Here is a 5,988-nt window from a genome sequence, read left to right on the forward strand (position 1 = left end):
GTCTAAGGCCCATTTACATATATTTGATGCTCTTAGATGGACACGAAAACACTTGGTTGTAGATTTGACGCCACTATATTTTAGGTCCATGTTCTAACTGTCAATAATATGGTACTACACTTGGTTTTATCTCCTGTTTTTTAGAGTTTGATGAAAAACTGCCACACCAAAGTTACTTGGTTGCTTCTAGGTGCTATTGTATAGTGGATGATAACTGATTTATAGTCCTGAGATGTTTATTTGTGTTCTCTTCCCAAACATAGCTACTGTTTTAATTTTGATTTCGTCGCCATTATGATTGCTTAAGCTTCATCATGTCCCCTTTTCTTTTCAGATAAAGGACATTTAGCTTATTCTTTGTGGTCGTCTAATCTTCCACAACCTCGGCTTGCGCAACCGTGGCAGTGGTCGTCATCTCTTCTTGGTTTAGGTGAGCCCTTGATCTCCCTCCCTCTTTCTCTCACTAAGATGGTCTGCCAAATTTTGAATGTTGATTTAGTGTTCAGATCTCCGATGGTGTTCTTCTGGCCACCACAATCATGTGGATTTTTGCCCCTATGAGCTGGCCGAATTGATTATTTCAAAATGGTAAGGACTTTTGGCAGTAAAGGGCTTAGTTGGATTGAAAATGTGAAATCTAAGCCCTCTGACTAATCAAATGTTGTCTCTCGACTATGGAGCAAAAATATATGATTTGATCTTTGTTTGTTATCTTGTCACCTTGCTGGACGAAATGGGAACTTCCCCATCTGCTAAATCGAACACATATTGCATTAGCTTCATTGAGTAAGTGCCTTATCGAGCGAAGCAGAGCAGGAGCTTGCTCTTGTCTTGGTGCTATTTTTGGTACTACTATCGCGTCATGTTTATTTGGTTACGGTCACCATTGATGAACAGTTCATCTACAGTTTGAAATAAGTTCGGGTCAGAATACTGTTTTTTTTCTTGCATTTTTGGTTCAATAAGTACTAGTTTGATTAGCTGCAGTTCGTATTTGTACTATACTGAACACATATTAATAAATTAGCTCAATGGAATAAGCGCGTAACCAAGCTAAGGATAGCAGGGGCTTGCAGTTGTCTTGCTGCTATTTTTGGTACTACGATGGTGTCACGTTCAGTTAGTTACTATCACCATCGATCAACTAGATTCCATCTGCATTTTGAAACTAGTTTGGTTCAAGAACACTGATACATGTAGTATTTTTGGTTGAAAAAGCACCAGCATGATAGGGCAGTGGAGTTCTAATTCTTGAGTGACACACTGTGACAGTGTGACCGCATTATGGATTTTCTTACCCTGTTTATTCAATGCCTCTTCACTGTTTGATATCTAACCGTGTACTTGTTTTGATGTCCTTCATAACAGAATTTACCCAGAAACATCCTTTCAGCATGGCAAAATAAATTTCTTTCTACGCTTTCAACTATACATGTAGTGAGAATGATGAACATCTTTGTTCATGTTGTTGTTGCCTGCAGCACGTGCCACTTGGTCTGGTCCAGGGCAGGGTGATGCATGTGGCGTAGCTGCCCCGCAAGATGGGCCTCGTCAACGAGAGGTGCAGGAAGGAACGGTCATATGGTCATTGTTGTGACTGCGGATGCTCGCCAAGATCACATCGCCCAAAGCATGAATTTCTGGACCTCACCATCTATTCCTCGGTCCAGGCAAGTATGTGGTCTCCTCCTTCCCCTCCCCCCCTCTCTCTCTCTCCTACACGCACACAGACATACACATACGTGCACCCCTAGATTGTCAGTCATCTGAGTCGTGGTCGATTGTGGTTCGGGTCGTCGAGCCAATGATTAGTGTTTGGATCTGTGGTGGCATTCTTGTGTGACTGGCTGATCATCTTTCTTGTTGATGAGACTGGTCCCTTGTATTTTTGTGCTGGGCCCTGTTTTTCACTGCATGCTGCAGGGTTTGGTAATGTCATGCTTAGTTTTGATAGATAGGATCCATCCTTACTTATTTTGCGATTTTGACTTGTTGGTGGCTATAATCAAATAGAAGAAAATGCTTACTTGGTGTAGTGTGGCTGGTGCATAGATAGATAGAACAAGTGCCATCCTTGTGTACTTTGGAGGGAGCCATCATGTGTTGGCAATATTTATGATAAGTCGTGGATGCTTTTGCCCATGAAGAGTGGATATTATTTTGGCTCTGGAACTACCTTTTTTATCAGTCTATTCATGATTAGTCCAGACTTTTTTTTGGTTGTATGAAATGTTAACCTGCATTTGCTTAGGTTAGAGCAACATGTGTTTTGTGTTTTTCTATAAACAAACATTTTGTGATTTTTCAGAGCGAATGTCTACTTGGTGTAACAGCCGTCTTAACAAGAGCCTTTCTGGTCAAATTCCACAATCCTTGACATATTTGATCTTGCGGGCGTCAAATTTTTTGTGGCATTGAGCCGTTATACAAGTGCTGAGGCTATTTGCATTTTGTAGAAGCTAGCTTTTGGTTATTTGTTATGTTGCATCGCTCTGCTGTTGGCTGGAATGTTGTGTTGTGAGTGTCATGTCCAAAGCAAAGCAATTTGTCAAGTAGAGAGAATAATTTTTCTGGGTTGGGTTACGATATTCGCCTATAGAGAGGGAGGGTGTATTTTTCTGGGTTTGGTCTATAATTTTTGATTGCTTCATGCTATTATATTATCATTTTTGATTGCCTGGGACGTGCGGTTGTTTCTCAAATGCTGCATCTCTGCTTCATGTTTAATTGATCTCTTCTCTATGTTTGCTCCATAGCCATACACCACTTTTTGAAGTATATGGTCTTATGTGCTATGCTATATATGCAGGTTCTATTTAAAGAGCAGCAGAAGAAAGCTTTTGAGCTTAGGCACATGAATCAAGTGTCAAAGAATCCAGTCGTCCAACACCTCCCTTGGCATGGTGACACCCGCTTTGTATAGCGACCTCCTGTTTAAAGTAGAGAAGTAGTTTGGTTGCGTGAAAAACTTCCAGGTTTCACGCTGAATCAATTGCCAAAGAATCTAGTCGTCAAGCACCTCCCTTGTCATGGCAGTGACACCCGCTTCGACTAGCGACCTCCCGTTGAAGGTATTTTTACCTTATATGTTCTTGTGTGGTGTTTTTTAAGGTGCAAAATCCATCATACCGCTGCCTGTTTTGAACTGTGGTATTATTCATTTGATTGGGCGATTCATGCTAGCAAGACTCCTTGCATGATAAATCTGATCAAGTGGTTCAAAACTTTGAGAGCAGGCTAGCTAAATGTCAATATTGAATTGAACCAAGCATGCTTTGGTTTTTGTGATCACATAAGTGGATTTAGTTCAACTTGTAGTTATGGTATCTTGAGGAGAACATTCCTTGTTTGTTTCTTTGCTAGAAAATTTCTTGTTAGTTTTCTTGAGATAATTTTGTATCCGGGGCTGATCTCGAGTCGGTATTCTATGGCTGGATAGATGCTTAGTTCTCAAGATCTTACTTGTAGGTGATGAGTAAAGCATGTTATCTTTCTAGAATAGCTGCATTTTTTCAGCTATGTTAGGAGTATGTTCTCATGAATTATGTCCCTGGTCTCTCCTTCCCCCCTGCGTTCGAGCTGTGGACACAATGTGCTTTGCTCCGGTCATCGAACCGATGTTCTAGTGCTTGTGCTCTGGTGGTGGTTCTGGCCATCGAGTCGATGAGCTAGGTTGAAAAAGTAGACATGTTCAGGCTTAGTGATTTGAATGATCATGAATTTTTGAGTTGCAAGGCCTATTTTCTGTGCTTTTGCCCTTCAGTTTCCTCTCAGTGTATGCACCTGTCTTGGCTGATGATTTTGATTCCACATGCTTGTAACTACTCCCTCTGTCCCATATATTGGATGTAATAAGATCTCATATTATGGGACGGAGGGAGTAGTTATTATCATGTCTTGTCCATCAAACTACCCTTTTAAATTGCCAGTTATTGAGGGTTATTAGACTTGAGGGACACAGTCTGTCATGATGAAGTTGTTCTATCAAGAGATATGCATCTTCTGCTGGTATCCTTTGAGCCAGCATCAGCTAGTTTGCATCATTTTAATTTTATTTGTTACATCGGCCTTATAAATATGTATCGTCTATGTCAGTTATGCAGCGGTGTTGAATAAAATGCTGCCGGTGCATGTGCGCAGCTTGATGAATCATTCGCTGATGATGCTCCACTGCTACTGTCGGGCTTCCACGTGATACCACTTGATGCCAAGACGGTTAGTATAGTTTGCACTGGCAGCATTTATCTTGCCCACTGTTTAACACTAAACAATAGGTCATGCACTTAAAACTGCAGGATGCACCATCAGCAACACGTACACCAGACCTTGCATCTACTCTTGAGGTTAAGGTTAGACCTGGTGTGCTCCTAGTGATGCATCCGGCAATAGAAGATGAGTTTTTACCAGTGCTTTCCAGTTCTCGTATGAGAAATACCTTCGAGAGAGTGTTGCGGCAGTGGCGAGGGAGTATGTGAGGATTGTGGTAGCACGGTGCAGAGAGTGGCCATGGTAGTAGCCCCTTCTGGTCCTGGTGGACAGAGTGAAATGAAGAACCCTCCAGGATCTCCTGATGCTCCCATGCTTGCAAGGTGAAACGGTGCAGAGAGCTACAGTTTTTTTTCCATTCGGAAGATGGTTGTCATTTCGTCTTAGTAGCACTGCCTGTGCTATTCCATGGTATCGCAATAGAGAAGTAATTTGGTTGTGTGGACAACTTCCAGGTTTCACACTGGAGCGGAACTCCTTTGCACGGACTCTCAGAGTGCGGACGCTTCCCTGAAAGCGCTGTGGCAGGACTCAGATTCAATCATTTGCTGTTCCCTGAAGGTCGGTTGTGTTCTTGATCATTTTGCCACGTCACATATATTCACTCTGGCATTGTGTGGGCCTAACAAAAAAAATATTTGGCTTGCAACAATTTTAGGCTGCTCCCGTGTTCAGCTTCGCTAATCAGGCCGGCCTCGACATGTCGGAGGCGATGCTGATTGCTCTCTAGGTTGCCCAAGATCATGCATCAGGTACGTGGCCAGCCACCGCTCTGAATGAATTGCAGACTTGCCTCTGGGCTCCGGCTGTTTGTAACAAGATTGAAAGTTTGAAACTCTTGTTGTGTTCAGGGTTTCGCGTACCTCCCCAGCGGCGTGTGCGTGTCGAGCAGGGGAAGGAAGGTCATTTAGCTGCTGGAAGTTTGATCTCCTGTAGGGCGGACGGAGCGAGAAGACTGGCCGATGGAGGTTCTGGCACTGCTTGGTCTTTGAAAGCGCTGATTGTTATAGCCGATGATGCATCATAAAAGTGCCTGTTGGCTGGTTCAAGTGTCGGAGGCCCGTGGTATTGAACCGGTGAACTAGTGTTGATATCCATGCCAATTGCGACGAAGACTCAGGTGGCCGGAAAGAAGCGATGTGTTCTCCATCTCAGTGTATATTTGGCGTCGCGCTGGGTTCCTCTTGCTACCAAGTTTAGTCTTAGGTTTTGTGAGAAATGCAGTTTAATGATGACCGATATCATAGTGGCTTGTAGTTTTTAGCTCATAAATTTTTTCTGATGTGCCTTGTAGTTTTAGTCCATCACATGCTATTCTGATGAATACAATGCCTTGTATTGGCTGTGAATGAATGAATGTGTTCTGAACGGCTTCATCCTTGATTTGCTTGAGCCTAAGAATGTTGATTTGGCCGCCACGTGGGTGCTGTGTACCAAATAAACCGTCTCCTTTTGTGTGTCTGAACTGTTGGAGGCCGGTGATATTGAATCCATGAAATACTGTTGAAATCAACGCGAATTTGCTCCTTGTGTTTAGTTGTTGTCCCCAACGACCATAGGCTTTGCAATGAAATGAGAAATACTTCATCAAGGGTGATGTATGCTGGAGACATCTTTCTTGTTTGTCTTAATATAGATTGGATTGGATTGGCCATGTTTTTCTGTTTGTTTAACTTACAGGTTCATATGATTTTCCCTTTGTTTCATTTGCTCGTTCATATA

At 42.6% G+C, this 5,988-nt stretch overlaps 1 pseudogene; it reads left to right on the top strand.

Moving 5' to 3' along the window:
* Nucleotides 1-1,541: 1,541 nt before the first annotated feature.
* On the top strand, nucleotides 1,542-4,996 carry LOC119346501 (annotated as a pseudogene).
* The last annotated feature ends 992 nt before the right edge of the window (nucleotides 4,997-5,988 follow it).

Source organism: Triticum dicoccoides, unplaced genomic scaffold, assembly GCF_002162155.2.
Source record: "Triticum dicoccoides isolate Atlit2015 ecotype Zavitan unplaced genomic scaffold, WEW_v2.0 scaffold41954, whole genome shotgun sequence".
Lineage (NCBI taxonomy): Eukaryota > Viridiplantae > Streptophyta > Magnoliopsida > Poales > Poaceae > Triticum > Triticum dicoccoides.